The 17,626-nt window shown below is 44.7% G+C and overlaps 1 protein-coding gene across 3 annotated transcripts in view; it reads right to left on the reverse strand.

Moving 5' to 3' along the window:
• Positions 1-17,417, reverse strand: part of Spin1 (spindlin 1) — a 64,902-nt gene extending 47,485 nt beyond the window's left edge. Inside the window, exon 1 of one of the 3 annotated variants that reach the window (XM_045130899.1) lies at positions 17,399-17,417. The gene's annotated coding sequence lies outside the window, so the exon portion shown is untranslated. Of the gene's footprint in view, positions 1-16,728; positions 16,835-17,398 lie in introns of those variants that run through there. The other 2 variants (XM_045130898.1, XM_045130896.1) reach the window with 2 other exon arrangements.
• Between the last annotated feature and the right edge of the window lie 209 nt (positions 17,418-17,626).

A 17,626-nucleotide genomic window follows, 5' to 3' on the forward strand; every position in this document is an offset into this window, starting at 1 on the left:
CTTTTAAAAAATGTTCTTGAGCTGGGTGTGGTGGTGCATTATCCCAGCACTCGGGAGGCAGAGGTAGGAGGATCGCCATGAGTTCGAGGCCACCCTGAGACAACATAATGAATTCCAGGTCAACCTGAGCCAGAGTGAGACCCTACCTCAAAAAACAAAACAAACAAAAAGTTCTAGCCAGGCGTAGTAGCCCTTGCTTTTAATCCCAGCACAGGACAGGCAGAGAGACTATACATAGTGAATTCCAGATTAGCCTGGGCTAGAGTGAGGCCCTACTTCGAAAAACTGAAGTTCTGCATCCTTAGCCACCAAAGAAATACAAATTAAAACTACTTTGAGACTCCATCTTCTGTCAGAACAGCTATCATCAAGAAATCACATTACATGACAATAAATAAACAGGAAAAGAAGAACCCTTCTACCTTGTTGGTAGGAATGTAAAGTGGTGCAGCTGTTATGGAAATTAGTGTAGAGGTTCCTGAGACAGCTAAAAATAAGACTACTATATGACCCAGCTATACCCAGCCTGGGCACATACCCTAAAGACTCTACACTTTACTACAGATACTTGCTCACACACCCATGTTTATTGTTGTTCTATTCACAATAGCTAGGAAATGGAACCAGCCTAGATGCCCTTCAATTGATGGATAATGAAGATGTGGTACATTTACTCAATGGAGTTTGATTCAGCCATAAAGAAAAATGAAGCTATAAAATGTGCAGGGAAACAGACGGATTTGGAAAAAATTATACTAAGTAAGGTAACTCATGCTCATAAAGTCAAACCCTCATGTTCTCTCTCATATGTGGGTTCTAGCTACAACATTTTAGATTTGTATGCGAGTCCAAGCTAAATCAGTAGTAGAGACTAGGGATCCAGGAGAGACAGATGAGAAGGGCATAAAAGAGAGAGTAAAGGGAAGAACAGATACTAGGGGTACTGGGATGGAGACAGCGAGAAAAAGAGTCAGATAGAGAGAATCAATGGGCACAACAGGGCCCCTCCAGCCACTGCTAACAAATCCAGAAGCATGTGCTACCTTCTATATCTGGCTTACATGGATCCTGGGGAATTGAACCTAGGTTCACCAAGCCACCTATGTCTCCACTCCAAAGCTAAACTTTTAACCTACTCCACACCTGCCTTGCTGGCACAGTGCTAATCCTGAGCAGTAGATGCATTCATTAACCTTATATATGCTGTCTTTATATGTTCTCTGCTGTTCTGTTCTGTGCTTTCTGTTTAGAAAGCAGACACATCAGCCACAATCTCTGATACCTTCACAAGTGAAATCAACAACTCTGTCTTTTCACTCTTTCCCCAGACAGGAAAATCCCTACACTCTTCCAAGTATAAACTCTTTGATGTTAGCCTTCATAAACAATGCCCACATGTGCTCTGTTTGGTTTGGTAATTACTTAACTTTTAACCTACAACCTTGACAGTAAAGAAGACGTGTTTTCTCTAATAAAAGGCAAGCTCCCCTTTCAGCTGCACACTTCAGAGTTCACTCAGTTATAAACTCACACGTGCTGTTTTGTTTGGTAATTAGTTTAACTTAACTTTTAACCTACAACCTTGATGGTAAATAAGATGTGTTTTCTCTAATAAAAGACAAGCTCCCCTTTCAGCTGCACACTTCAGAGTTCGCTCAATTATAAACTCTGAGACAGTCTTGTGTTACCATCCCACAAATTACTCCCTCTTCTTCCGCATTTGACCCTAATATTCTACAGGGATGGAATAGTCAAAATGGGGTCAGGGGAGGGAATGAAGACAAGGGTGTGGAGGGAGGATTAACCCAAAGATGTTATGAATAAACCTATAGAAATCTACTTCTTTGCTAGCTAAGTAAGAGTTTGGGCAGAAGTACTGGGGGGGGGGGAGGTGTGGGAGTGTGGTTAATGTATGCTCAGAAGACAGATTGTTACAAGAAAATTCCAGTGAGTGGGTGGAACTTCTTTCAAGAAAATTCTAGTATTGGTCAAGGAGACCTCCTGACGCCCCAAAATACAGCCTACTTACTGCCAAGGCTTTCTGGCTGTCCACAAGAACTAGATAGTAAGACCCTACTGCTGAAGAAGCCACATGCTTGGGCTACATGACACTGAGAAATCAAACTGAAGATCAGCTAGAAGCCTCCCCACTGACTAGCTGTCATGATGCTGGAAAGAGCTATGCAGCCCGTTGGGGAGAAAAGTCACTAACAGTCTTATAATCAGCAGTGGACCCTGTAACCTACACAGCTGGCCAGCCAGGCAAAATGTGACAACTGGTATAATGGTGACATTTCTGCTATGGGGGAAACCAACTATCTGGTACTGAAGCCCTGATCAAAAAGCCTATAGCTGTGGAGGTCATGAACCCACTGTTGTCTGGTTAAATGGATATATTAAGACCACCAACTATTCTCAAAATATGTTTATGCACATATATTAATGTTATTCTCACTTTTGGTTACAGAAGCTTCTCAGATGGTGGTGGCCACTGGGGAGACTCAAAACATATCAAAGGCTGAGAACTGAAGTGTTAAGCACTAAATGAGACATCTCATACACCCATTGAGGAAGAGGTAGCAGAAAGCAAGTAAGCAGCAAAGGAAGGGGAAGAGTGCTTTGCAATACTGTCTTCAAGACACAAAATGGCCATGACATTCATGATCTCACAGTGGCTGATGCTACTACACAAGACTGTTAATAGGAAAAGACAAAACTGAACGTATCAAAATATAAGAGAGACTAGTTGGAAAGAAGGAATTCGGCAGAAGAGGTATAGAAGATGATACAAAGAAAGAGTGGTGGGAGGGGATTATGATCATGGTACACTGACTGATGTATGGAGGTTATCACCAAAAAGTTAAAGAAAAAAAAAAAAAAAGGCAAAGCAACCCAGGGCCTTTAATCCCAGTATTTGGGAGGCAGAAACAGGAGGCATGCTATGAGTTTGAGACTAGCTTGGAACCACAAAGTGAGTTTCAGGCCACAGAGTGAGTTTCAGGTCAGCCTGGGCTACAGGCTACCTAAAAAAAAAAAAAAAAACAGCTGGGTGTGGTGTCATATACCTTTAATCCCAGCACTTGTGAAGCAGAGGTAAGAAGATCCCTGTAAATTCAAGGCCACCTGAGAATACTGAGTGAATTCCAGGTCAGCCTGGGCTAGAATGAGACCCTACCTTGAGAGAAAATAAAAAATAAAAACCCCTCCCCTCCCCCAAAAAACAAAGCACTTCAGGTGAGGGGGACAAGAGTGATAAGAGGTAAATAGGGTCAAATAGTTTATATATATGTATGAAAATGTCACAATAAAACCAATTTCAGGAAAAAATTAACATGATAATAAAACTGAAGGAAAGGAAGAGGCCAGTAGAGACACAGGGAGAAGGAAAGAACAAATGCCAAGATCGTGAAGGGGAGGACAGGGAGCACAGAAGACTGGCAGCCCGCCTTGCAGGCAAGAGTACAGAGGAAATGCTGCAGGCATCCACCACTTCAGCTACATGACCATGATGGAGGCCTGAGAATTTTAGTGTAAGATCCCAAAATAACTCCTATGTTGTAAACTGAAAACGGTTCTGAGGTTCATGGTGAAATTCTGCTCTGTACTGCCCAGGACGTTAACAATCCTTTGGTCTGCTGTATCCATTCTATAAACAGTACTCAATGAGTTACTCAATAGCCACCTGGGTCATCAGATTCCAAGGCTGCAGTATCCAAATGCTAAATTCAAGAAACTCTTGCCCATGTGGCACAAGCCTTTAATCTCAGCTGACAAAATGTTTTAAAATGAGTTGGCTTTGTCATTTAGAACATCAGCTATAGGGGCTGGGGAGATTTCTCAGTAATTGAAGGAGTTTGTTTGCAAAGCCTGAAGGCTGGGTTCAATTCCCCAGTACCCACAAAAAGCTAGATGCAAAGTGGCACATTCATCTAGAATTTTCACTAGCAAAGAGGCCCTGGCATATCCATTCTTTCTCCTTGCAAATAAATAATAATACATTTATAAATTTACAACATTATAAACAATAGTTTTCCCAAATGCCAACTATAATCCTTAGGTAGGTATGTTTTACAAACAGAAAGTACTAAAAGCCAAATATAAACCTACAGTTGCCTCAGTAATTTTATTTTCTAACAACATCTGTACCCTAAGATAAAGCAAGTCCATTAATGTTACAAAGACTTCGAATTCTCAACACTGGAGAAAAAGAGTAAGTTCAACATAAAACCTGTATGTTAAAATGAGTGAAAGAATCCATACATTATCAAAATGTGCACAGTTCCCAAGACAGTACAAGTGAAGTAGGAAACTCCTGGTAGCAACAAAGACATACAGAGCACAGACTTGGGAATCTCAATCTCCCCAATAAAAGGAGCTAAACTGACTAATAAGGACTTGGCAGGAAAAGCACACTGTGAACTTCTGATATCTATGTGAGGAAGTAAACACTTCAAAGACAACAGTGTCATGACAAAGAAAAGGGAACTAGCTTGAAAGAACCAACAAGCCCAAGGTGCAACAAGCTAAGGAAAGAGTGATTGTGATTAAAATACATGGGACACAAGAAAATCCACAGGTCCACAGTCATCCTGAAAGCAGAGAAAGGAAGAAAGCAATTTACCACTCCCAATCCTCCCACTCCACTACAGGAAAAGAGGGGCTTTACCACTTCCTGCCTTCTCATGGGCAGGAGGAGCATTCTGTATTCTCTTCTCTTAATCTAGTAAAAGCACTGTAAACCTGAAAAAAAGAATATTCTTTCCCCATAGTCTATGTCAAAACTCAGCTTAAGCAAGTAATGGCACAATGGTGCATGCCTGCAATCTCAGCACTTGACTTGGAGGTGAAGGCAGGAAAATCCAAAATTCAAGGTCATCCTTGGTTATGTATATAACATGTTCAAGGACTGCCTGGGATCAGTGTTTCAAAAAGGAAAAACAAAAAAAAAGGGGGTGTGTGGTAGGGCAAGCCTTTAATCCCAGCACTTGGGGGGGGGGGGCGGACCAAAGGACTGCAGGCCAGGAATGGACACATTTTCAATCCCAGCACTCAGCCCAGCCTGAGACGCCACAGCGAATTTCAGGGCAGCCTGACTTAAGGCAGGACCTGTGGTCCTTTGAAGGATGTCCCCACAATTCATTCATGAATTTATTAAAAGCTTGTAGTATGGATCTCCAGTCACCTCGCTGGAGGAGTTACCCTTATCAGCAAACCCCTAGGGTCTAGCCCTCAGGTGTGGAGGTGAATTTGGAATTCCAGTCTAAAGATAGGAAAGTGCTTGAGCTCTGCCTAGAGTTCCTGAAGTGTGCTTGCTTGTTCTGGTGGGTTTTAGCTTTCCTCTCTCTCTGTTAGGGCCTGTGAAAGTGGGCCAACTTCTTCTGCCATCATGGAATTTCCACTGGATCTGTAAATTTCAAAGAAATTCCTTCTTCTCCCATAAACTGTGCCTGGTTTGGAGGTTCATTCCAGCAAGATGAAGCTATCTGCTACTGGGACCCTACCTCAAAAAATAAAAAAAAATTAAAAATGCAAAGACACATCTCTGGTTATGTACTTATGTTATAGAGGATTTATTGTAGAAAGGAGTTAGTACAATTTTAAGACTGTAAATCGGGGGTTGACGGATGGCTCAGGGGTCAAAGGTACTTGCTTGCAAAATGTGCTGGCCTGGGTTTGATTCCCCAGTATACACATAAAGCCAGCTGTATGAAGGTCGCAGGTGCCTGGAGTTATTTGCAATGGCTAAAGACCCAGCAAGCTCGGTGTCTCAATCTCTTTCTCTCCACTAAGTAAATAAAAATGTCTGTCATGGGGAAACCAACCACCCTCTAATTTGACTGGAGGCCCACTCCATGGGAGGGAATACATCCCTAATACTGAAAACCTACAACAGGGATAGAAGAATAACTTAATTGGGGGTGAAAAGGCCTAAATGAAGTCAAGGGAAGAGAATGAGTAAAGGAAAAGTAGAGGGAGGGCTAATCAAAATCTAAGAGAATATAAATCATATGGAAACCTACTTTTTTGGACAATGGAACACTCAGGAGCCATAGGTTGTTAGCAGAAAATTTTCAGTGCCAGGGATGGGATACCTTCCAGTGAGTTGATGGCCAGGGAGGTCTCTAATGACCCCAAAACATTACAGGCCATTGCCGAAGCCCTTGGTTTACCACCAGGAATATATGGTAAGACCTTACTGCTGAAGACTGCATATACTTGGGCTGCAAGGCCACTGAGAAATCCTGCTGGAACTGAGCTGATAACCTCCTCCATGTAGACCAGCTGAAAGAAACCTGGAAGAAGCCATTCTGCATGCAGTTCAATGGCAGAGAGAGAAATTACCAGTGTAGATACTCAACAGTGGACCCTGCAAGCCTTATTTTTTGCCAGCCAGGCCAAATGAATGGGGCAATAGTGGCATGTCTGTCATGGTGGATGGTGGAAACCAACTGCCCTCTAATTGGACTGGAGGCCTACTCCATGGGAGGGAATACATCCCTGGTACTGAAAACCTACAACAGGGGTAGTCATGAGCCCTAGGGGTGTAACGTGGTGCTGCCTGGCTAAATGTATACACTATGCTCATCAAACTGCCCAGTAAACACTTCTCTTAATGTTCATACCCATATATTAATGCTACTCTCACTTTTGAGAGAGAACCTTCTCTTTTCAGATGGCAGTGACCTTGGGATGACTGAGAAGTCATCATGGTGTTAAGAAGTGACAAGGAGTGCTCAGCACTGAAACATCTCTATCACACCTTCCAAGGCTCAGGGTCCACTGCAGAAGAGGTGACAGAAAAAATGTAAGAGCCAAAGGAAGGGCTGGACTCCTTACAGTGTGCTCCTCCAGACACGAAATGGCCTAGATATCCATGACCTCACAGTGCCTGACACTACCTACACAAGACCATCATAATAGGAAGAAAAGATCATGACATCAAAATGAGGGACTAATTGAGGGGGAGAAGATATGATGGAGAGTAGAGTTTTAAAAGGGAAAGTCAGGGGAGGGAGGGAATTACCATGGGATATTGTTTACAATTATGGAAGTTGTCAATAAAAAATATTAAAAATAAATAAATAAAAGGTTTTAAATTTCAAAAATAAATAAATAATAAAAAGTATAAAAAGGTAAGTTAGTCAAGATTTAACTTGAAATTAAACTGGACTGCATGAACACTACATACACCAAGCTATTTAACTTCAACTGAGGGAAGATCAGCATAAGTAACCACAGCAAGTCAAGATGAAAACAGGACAAAGGAGGAAATCAAAATTTACTAGTACAAACTGTATTTCTGCATTTGGGGAATATGAAAACAAATCACACTGCCTTTTCAGAGTAAGGGTTAAGAATAAACTTAGCTCTGAAAAAGAGACTAGATTACGGGAAGCCCCTCCTGAGTCAATAGTCTTTGAAACTTGAAGGGTTAGACAAATCATGAGACCAAGATAATCAGATGCCCTTGAGACCAAAACAATCCTGGAAAGCAAGCTTCTATCTTTGCACCTGACAAGAGGTCCCTAGACACTGCCTTTCTTCAGGCTCTCCTCAGATAACGGTGCTGCTTTCATATCTTAGTCAATAGCATAAGGATGTGAGGCTGCAACAGTCAAGTCAAGCACAGAACTCTCACTAAGTGTTAGGGAATAAAAACTCCTAACAGGAGGCTAGAGAGATGGCTTAGCAGTTAAGCACCTGCCTGTGAAACCTAAGGACCCCAGTTCAAGCCTCAATCCCCCAGTATCCATGTAAGCCAAATGCACAAGGTGGTATATACATCTGGAGTTCGTTTGCAGCAGCTGGAGACCCTAGCACACCCATTCTCTCTCTCGCTGCCTCTTTTCTCTGTTGCTCTCAAATAAATTAAAAAAAAAAAAAAAAAAAAAAAAAACACTCCCAACGGATTTCCTGTTGGTGTGCTTGCCTGCCTCAACTTTTCCTGGCTGCACAATCTTCTGCAAAAGTTTGCCTTACAGAATTACTTTGAATTGTGCAGTCTTATTCAAGATCCCAGGCTCACTTTGATCATGCATCTATGTAATAAGAGTTTCATAGGACAGATTTCATGTCAGTTTATACCTAAGGAAGGTTTAAAAGGCTATGTGATCAATCTGCTATGTCGCTTTAGGCCTGTCTTCAGTCACTCCAGAGGGTCCTAACTTATTGCCATGCCCTTCAGAACCCACATTCTTTTCAATACCAAGTAACTGGGAAAACTGCTTCTTGCAGCTTCTAATTCAGGAAAAGGGAAGAATATAAATTTAAAAAATCGGAGAGATGGCTCAACAGTTAAGGCACTTGTCTGCAAGGCCTAATGATCCAGGTTCAATTCCTCACATAAAGCCAGATGCCCAAGGTGGCACATGTATCTGGAGTTCATTTGCAGCAGCTGGAGGTCCTAATGTGCCCATTCTCTCTCTCTTTTACCTCTCTGCTTGCAAATAAACAAAAATATTTAATATTTATACATATATCAATAGCAAAAAAAAAAAAAAAAAAAAAACAAAACACAAACACAAAAAAGGCTGGGAGTGGTGGTATATGCCTTTAATCCCAGAAGTCAGGAGGCAGAGGCAGGAGGAGTTTCAGGTCAGCATGGGACTACAAAGTGAGTTCCAGATCAGCCTGGGCTAGACTGAGATCCTACCTAAAAAGAAAAAAAAAGGAAAGAACAAAAATATGTATTAATAGGGGGGGAAGACGGCTCAGTGGTTAAAGTCACTTGCTTGCAAAGCCTGCCAACCAGTGTTCCATTCCCCAGTACCCATGTAAATACAGATACACAAATGTGGTGCATGTGTCTAGTGTTCACCTGCTGCTCATTTTGGTGTTTAAGAGGCCCTGGTGTGCACAAACACTCTTTCACCCAAATAAATACAATTTTTTTGTTGTTCACTTTTATTTATTTATTTGAGAGTGACAAGAAAGAAGCTGACAGAGAGAGAGAGAGAGAGAATGGGCACACCAGGGCTTCTCGCCACTGCAAACAAACTCCAGACGCATGCGGCCCGTTGTGCATCTGGCTTACGTGGGTCCTGGAGAATCGAGCTTCAAACCAGGGTCCTTAGGCTTCACAGGCAAGTGCTTAACCACTAAGCCATCTCTCCAGCCCAATACAAATATTTTTAAGTAATATCAGATAAAATAAATATTAATTTAAAGGCTCCTCTGAACAAAATGAGGTTCTACTAATAAATATACCCAAAGAAATGCCCAAAGGCACTATTCTCAATCTCTAATTAAGCCACATGGTTCCCTTTCAGAAAATAATAGTAGCCCTTTTTCAAAATTGTCCTTTATAGGGGCAGAAGGACACAGGGCCTCACTGTACTTGGCCTGGCCTCAAACTTCCAGAGACCCTCCTGCTTCTGCCAACACAGTGATGGGATTACAGATTGTGTGCCACACCCTGCTCCTGCAGATATTTCTAACATTCCAGGAAAAAAGGATATCAAAAATTCAGGAGTATGCCCAGTAAAGTTGTAAACCTGTGTCATAAAGTAAGCCATGGAAGATACTACAGTCAGCTCTGTGTTGCTGGCAGAAAACACCCAACTAAGAGCAGCTTACAGACTTGGGGGAAGCTCCATGATGGCTGAAAAAAATGATGGCATGGGCATAGAGTGGACATCACTTCCTAGCCAACATCAGATGGTCAGTAGCAGCAGGAGAAATGTGCCAAACACTGGCAAGAGGAAGCTGGCCATAACATTCATAAGCCCACCCCCAACAATATACTTCTTCCAGAAGACTCCAATTCCCAAACTGCCACTAGCTAGGGACTAGCATTCAAAACAACTAAGTTTATGGGGAACACCTAAATCAAATCACCACATTCCCCCCCCCCCCCGCTTACCCCCATAAACTGATAACCATCCATGACGTAAAATGCAATGCATTCAATACTTTTAAAGTCCCCATAATTTTTAGCAATCCCAATGATGTTCAGACATTCCATGGTCCAAGGTCTCTGAGCCATAATATCAAAGAAAAACACAATGGCACAGGAATAAACACTCACACTGCAAGAGATGGCAATGGGCATAGCAAAGAAATATTCAACCAATGCAAGATTTAAAACAAACAGGGCAAACATCAAACTCTGTAGATACAAGTCCAACAACTCTAGCCAGTGACAAGTGTCAAAATCCTATAATTCTAACCAGTAACACGTCCCAAAAGTTCAAATTCCACCCCTCCAGCTAGCCTACTCACAGCTGGCAACTCTCCTTGGTAGCCATCCCATAGTCCTGGCATCTCCATTGGGTTTCTACTACAACCCACAGTTCATCCTCATGGTTCCACTGGGCCTCCACGCAGGCAATCCAGTAAGCCTGCTTCACACTGACCAAGGCCATTTCCAGAAGAACAAACCCTCATTGCAAATTCAATGACCCTCTCTTTCCTGCCTTTGTTATACTTCATAGTACCAGGTGGGCTACCAACTTGTTAATCTAGGAGGGAATAAAGCAGACTTTGAGGAACAGGACGCTACATCAGCACTTAGGCCCCTTAAAGAGTCCGTATTCACTGATGGGCATAGTGGTGTACACCTTTAATCCCAACACTCAGGAGGAGGGAGAGAAGGAGGATCACTGTTGAGTTCGAGGCCAGCCTGGGCTAGAATGAGACCCTACCTTGAGAGAAAAAAAAAAAAAAAAAACTAAAAAGAGTCTATATGCTTCCTGTTATCCCAGTATAGATTAGCTGGCCCACTCTCAATGGTTGTAATCTCCCAAACAATTGCACCTGTATGGGCAGTAGTTTTAGCCCCAAGATTTTTATTTTTATTTTTTTTCCTGTGCCATATCCTTCTGCTCACACCAGCCCATTTCTGCACAATACAACCCTGCCCAAGTTCTTAGGACAAAGGCAGGTAAGCCTTTCATACAAAGTGCTTCTAGACTAGTTCTTTCTCACTCTAATAAGCCAAACCTCATAGTCTACAGTTCTTACAGCATTCAGGTCTTTTAACTCTGACCAGAATGGTCAAGCTGTATTTATAGCACTGCAAAATGTCTCTTAGGCCGAAGTTTCAAATCCTTCCACATTCCTCCCTCTAATTGGCTCCAAAAGGCCAGAAGCCACAGTCAGTGAGCAACGACCCCACTCCTCTGGTACCAGCTTTACTGGTTGCAGTCAGCTTCACCTTGGTGGCCAAAAAAAATAAAAATAAAAATAAATAAAAAAAATTTTAAAAATCCAACCAAGAGGAGGGGAAGCTCCATGATGGCAGGGGAAAATGACAGCATGAGCAAGAGGGTGGACATCACCTCCTGGCTAACATCAGGTGGACAACAGCAGCATGATAGTATACCAAACACTGGCAAGGGGAAGCTGGCTTTAACACTCATAAGCCCATCCCCAATAATATACTTCTTCCAGGAGGCTCCAATTCCAAAATTGCCACCAGCTGGGGACCTAGCATTTAGAACACAAGTTTATAGGGGACACATGAATCAAACTACCACAGAAGGTGAAACTACTACACACATTTCTTCAGGATTAGAATAGAACTATCAACTCATCAAATGATAAAGGCCAAACTTCAAACACTATCCACAAAACCCACAGGCACAAACCAGATAACAGGAAGTACCACAAGGACACAGGGTGAAGACAGTGTGAAATAAAAACTACAGGAGGTCACCAGTTATGCTTCTCACCAGGCTCCAATACAGCAGACTCAAAATCAAAATTTGGGGGCTGAAGAGAGAGCTTAGCAGTTAAGGCGCTTGCCTGCAAAGCTTAACAAACATGAGTTTGAGTCCACAGTACCTACGTAAAGCCAAATGCAGAAAGTGGTGCATGATGGGCTGGAGAGATAGCTTACCGGTTAAGCTCTTGCCTGTGAAGCCTAAGGACCCTGGTTCAAGGCTTGAGAGTCCAGAACCCACGTAAGCCAAATGCACAATACGGCGCATGCATCTGGAGTTCATTTGCAGTGGCTAGAGGCCCTGGCATGCCCATCTCTCTATATATATATCTGCCTCTTTCTGTCTTTCTCTGTCACTCTCAAATAAACAAAAGTAACCCCCAAAAAAAATTTAAAAAAAAAAGAAAGAGATGTTCTTTAAAAAAAGAGAGAAAAAAGAAAGTGGTGCATGCATTTGAAGTTCATTTGAAATGGCTAGAGGCCCTGGTGCGCCCATGCATATATTCTTTCTCTCTCGGTCCATCTCTCTTCTCTCTCTGCAAGCAAGTAAATAAAAATGAAAATTTGGGGGACACAAATGGGAAAACAAAACAGGGTGGTGAAATTATGATTAGGATATATTGTGTACGTGAATGGAGGTTGTCAATAGTGTTTTTTTTTTTAATCAAAATGGAATCCCTCGGGCTGGAGAGATGGCTTTGCAATTCTAAGTCACTTGCCTGCAAAGCCTAAGGACCCAGATTTGATTCCCCAGTACCCATGTAAGCCAGGTGCATATGGTGGCAAATGCATCTACAGTTCATTTGCAGTGGCTAGAGGCCCTGGTGTGTCCATTCTCTTCCTCCCTCCCTCTAATAAATAAATAAAAATAAAAAGCTTTTAAAAATGGCATCCCTCATACTGAAGTCAGGCAAAATGAAAGTAAACTATCTGACTTTCAGGGAAATCAGGAAAAATAACCACCAAATTTCCCCAACAGGGGTTTCAATCTGCATGACAATCAAGTTCCCCACCCTTAGCCCTTGTAATCTGATGTTAACTAGTCATTTTTCTATCACTTCTTCCCAGTTCCTACCTTACAAGTTCCTACCTTACAACGGAAGTAACTTTAAGACAGTCCTTTTCTTTGGTCCAGGGCCAGACTCAGGACAAGGCTACCACAGAGCCTGAGGCCAGAAGATCACAAGAGCCTCGCAGTTCCAGAACAGCCTCTATGGCTCCCTGGGACATAGTCTATTTTATTGAACAAAGTATTGCCCAATTCTAGACTCACAAATAAGGCCAAGTAAGATCTTTAAACAAAGCGTAGTTTTGTTCATGGGGAATACTAATAGCCCACATTTTGCTATTCCAAGGAGCATCTAGTTTACTGGGTTTCATTAACATCATACCAAAAACAAAACAAAATATGGGGCAAAACATGGAAAACACTACTACAGTTTTTCTCAGTGACCCCCCAACATGTTAATTATGGCCCCAAATATCTGGCCATGGAACCTTAACATCCCCTGTAGCAAATCTGAGCACACCCAAAGAATGTCACTCAAGCAGCAGAGCTCCCAGAACTACTGTTATCTGATATTATAACTCAGCTCAATATAGGTCATTATCAAGGACAGGAGAGCTAGCTCAGAGGTTAAAGATGTGCTTGTAAAGCCTGACTGCCTGAGTTCAATTCCCCAGTACTCAAGGCACACACAGTGCATGGAGTCTGGAGTTTGCTTGCAGTGGTAAAAGGCTCTGACATGCCCATACAACATACACACACATTCCCACTCACTCTCTCATAAATATTTTTTAAAAGCACTATCAAAATTATTACAGTCAGCCCTCTCTATCACGGCTTCCACATCCTTTATTTTCTCCATCCTCACTCCCTAAACAGTAGAACTATTTCCATAGTATTTACGTAGTGAAGTTTTGCTTTGTTCTATTGAGGATTGAACCTCGGGCTCATATGTGCTAAGAAAGAACACCAGCACTTAGCATACACCCCAGCCTTCCTTTTTGAGACAAGGCCTCACTAAGTTGCCCAAATTAGCCTTGAACTCACTTTGTAGCCCAAGTAGGCCTTGAACTTTTGATTGTCCTGAGTAGCAGGGATTGCGAGCCTGGGTCACAAGACTGGGTGGTAGCAGACATTGCTGCAGGAAAGATTAAGACAAGACATCAGGAATGTTCAGAAAGCAAGTTTTATTCAGGTTGCAGCCTGGTCCACAGGTCTTGAGTCTCAAAGTATGGACCTCAAGGGAGGAAGTTATTACATTTTATACTTTGGGTTGTGGGTTACAGACAAAAAGGGCAACTTGAGCTGGAGAGATGGTTTAGCAGTTAAGGCATTTGTCTGCAAAGCCAAAGGATCCTGGTTCAACTCTCCAAGACCCACCTAAACCAGATGCACAAGGGGGCGCATGCATTTGATGTTTGCTGTGAATGGAAGCCCTGGCACGCCCATTCTCTCTCTCTCAAATAAATAAAATATATATATTTTTAAAAAGGGCAACTAGCTGGTCATAGTAGATCATGCCTTTAATCCTAGCACTCTGCAAGGTGGGGTAGAGTTGGAAGGCAGCCTAGAGCTATGCTATGAAGTTCCAGGTCAGCCTGAGCTAGAGTGAGACCCTGCTTGCAAAAAAAATCCAAAATAATGAATAACTAATTTTTAAAAGGCAATTTACATGTTGAATGGCTAAGAGCATAAAGTTTCAAAAAACTAACTAAGCACTTTACAAAAAAAAAAAAATGGGTTAATTCCTTGAAAAGAAAAAAAGTCCTTGTCTGAGACAAAGAGGAAGCTCCTATTTATGGGGAGAAACCACAAGCCTGTCAGCAGAACTTTGCTGAGAAAAGCAGAGAAGATATATCCTTGCTTTCCTTAATTTTCCCACTATGTCCTTTATCAATACAATTTAGAGATTACAAAGCAGCAGCTGGAATTTGGGATGCTTAATGAATGAATAGTAAAACTATTTTATATAAAAGATTTGGTTATTCCAGAGGCAAGTTCTAGACCAATCTCCCCTGGATTTTATTAGCAAAATTCTGGAAATCAGTGAAATCTACTTTGTTTCAATGGCAAGAGGCCCTGAAGCACCCATCCTGTCTTTCTCTCCCTCTCTCTCAAACATGTATATACTTTTAAAATCTTAAATTAGATACAAAGAGACAGCTGGGATGATGGATGGTACAGCTTGTGGTCTGGAGGCTGAGGCAGGAGGATGATGTGCACAAGGTCAATCTAGGATACAGAGTGAGACCCTGCTCAAAAAAATTTTTTAGACTAGAAGCATAAACTGGCCTTTTTCTCTTCCCCATTTCATAATCATTTTGCCAATAACTTCAGCTACACAAAAGATTTCAAAAATAAATCCTATTTTTCATACCACCCATAATTTTGACCAACATATTGTGCAAGTTTATGTCCATGCAAAATACACAGCTCTCATCTCAAAGAAGAGTTTATTCTGGAGCTAAGTATGAGTGACCAAGGCTCGGGAACACAGATTTAGATGACCTCAAATTCCATGTGCCAACATGTTAATACACTGGTGAAAATTCAGCTAGGCATGTCACAGCAAAGCAGGAAAATCTCTGCTGTAGGTTTCAGATGACATTCTTGGCCTTTGGGTTGGTGGAAGCTAGTAGTCTATTAGTATATTCCAAAAAATTTCACCTGGAAATCACAAGAATGTTAGGTCAGGCACAGTGGTAGATAATAAATGGCTATTACTAAGGGGAGGTAATTTGGCTCAGCATCTGCAATAGTCCCCTCTCCCCCCAAACCATAGAAGTTCTAGCAGTCAATCAGCCTTGTGGGATGTTTGATGTTGGTGCAGCTACTTTTCCGGAACTTTAGTTCACATAATTACCAAATCTGACAATGAGCACTCTTCAATTCCTCTTTAATGCATTTTTCTTTTTTGGTGTTTACCCATTAATTAATGCCAGGAGAGCAGAGGCCTCCTTTCAGTCTACCGTTCCAAAATTTCACTTCTTATAGGTGTGCTCAGTAAGCCTACTTATAAATGCCGAGGTTTAGGTTTAAATTTCACTGTCTAACAAAAGCTATGCAGGAAGCAATTACTCTACTCTCTATTAATCCTTTCAGACTGCAGAATTCCTTCCAGAAAATTCGAAGAGACCAAAGTTATTGAGGCATTCACATTTCGGTATAACCACCACCTCCGGCCCAGATCACAGTACATGTTGGAATCCTTTTAAAAGACTTAAACATGCCTTACAATGATTTTTAATGTATACACTAAAAAAACCTTTATACAGAGTAAGAACACTTCCACACGCAAAATCCCCAAGCAAACCCGAAACCCAACCTACAAATCATGAAAACCAAATCAATATAAAAGCTATGGCGTAAACAAACTTTGAGGTGGGCATGGACCGACGTGGATGACTGAAGCCATCCCTCAAAGCGACCGCCCTGTAATGCCAAGAACGCACCATCCGTGCAAGGAAGCCTTGAAGACTGAGACCCCCGGCGCTGCGCAATCCCCGCGCCGCGCTCACGGCCATCCGGGCGCATTCCTGCGCGAACAGCCAAGGTCACGCAGGAGGGGATCCCGCGGCCCCCCGGCGGGGCGCACAGCAGGGCGGGGGCGTCCCTAGAGCCCCCATGAAGGCGCCGCCCCGGGAAGGCCGCAGTCCCCCGGGTGACCCGGTCCGGGGGTCCCGCCACGCCCCGCCCCCGCCGCCGGGGTTATGCAATGCTCCCCGCGCTGCCGCAGGCGGCCGCCCCCGTCCCCCGCCCCCCGCCCAGCGCGGAACAAAGCGCGCGGGAAGGGGCCGGCGAGCCGGGGCCGGGGCCGGGGCGACCGCCATGTTGGCGGGGGTGGCGGCGAGGACCGGGTGGGGGCGACGAACAAAGGAGCGCGCGCCCGCCCGCCCCAGGCCCAGCCCGCCGCGCCCGACCGGCAGGGGGCGCTGAGGGGCACCGCCCGCGGACAATGCGCCCGGGGCCCGCGGGCCGTGCTCACCTGAGTCCCGGGGGCCGCCGCTGCGTCCGCCGCCCACTTGCCCCCCACGACCCACGTTCGCCCAACGTATCTTACCTGCCGGCCACCGGCCGCAGGCCCCACGGGTGCGCCGTGGCTCGTTCGCGCTCCCGCCGGCCCAGCCCGAGCCAGACGGCGCCTCCCCACCCCCGCTCCTCGCCGCCTCGGCCGCCGCCCGCCCCCCAGCCGCCACGGCGCACGCGCACTGCGCCCGCCGAACTGCGACGGCCGCGCCGCCCCGGCGCCTAGCGCCGACGGCCCCACTACGCAGGCGCGGGAAGGGGCGGGGCCTGGTGCTCGGAGGCGGGGCCTGGCGCGGCTCACCTGGAGGGCGGGGCGCGAGCGCGAGCAGCCAGGTGCGCGCTGTGTAGACGCCGCTGCGGATCGTGCGCTGTTCCTGGAGCCCGCAGGAACGCGGCTAGCTCCTGACGGCAGGCGGACTGAGGGGGTTATTAGTTTCGAAGGCTTGCAAGAAGTCGTGGGCCCCTTTGTCCCAAGACGTCAGCAGCGTCCGCCGTCCCCAGGCTCGCACGCGGCGAAGATGGATGAGGCCGCATCACATGGCGCGGCCGTGCGCAGGGCAGGTGCGCTCGCGACAACGCGCAGCTCGGCGCCGCCGGCCGTGTGCAGGCCGTCAGACGCGGGCCCTTTAAAAGAAACCTCTGCCGGGGAGCGACCGACGCTTCCTTCTCCACCGCACTGCGGAGGTGCGGCCGCGGAACCTCACCTGCTTAGGACCGGGGCTGCATCGCAGAGCTCTTCGTCGCAACGTTAGCAGCCAGAAATTCCCACGATTGCCCGTCCACGCGTGGGACTTCCGTGTCGGTGAAGATGCCTTAGGAGTGCGTTTTCGTCTGTACGCAGGAAAAGCGGGAGAGGAAGCGGGAGAATGCGCTGGGCCAGCCTGGCGCCCAGCTCCAGCTCCTCCCTCCCCTGCCCGGTGTGTGCCGCCAGC

The sequence above is a fragment of the Jaculus jaculus genome, chromosome 12 (genome assembly GCF_020740685.1).
Source record: "Jaculus jaculus isolate mJacJac1 chromosome 12, mJacJac1.mat.Y.cur, whole genome shotgun sequence".
NCBI classification, from domain to species: Eukaryota; Metazoa; Chordata; class Mammalia; order Rodentia; family Dipodidae; genus Jaculus; species Jaculus jaculus.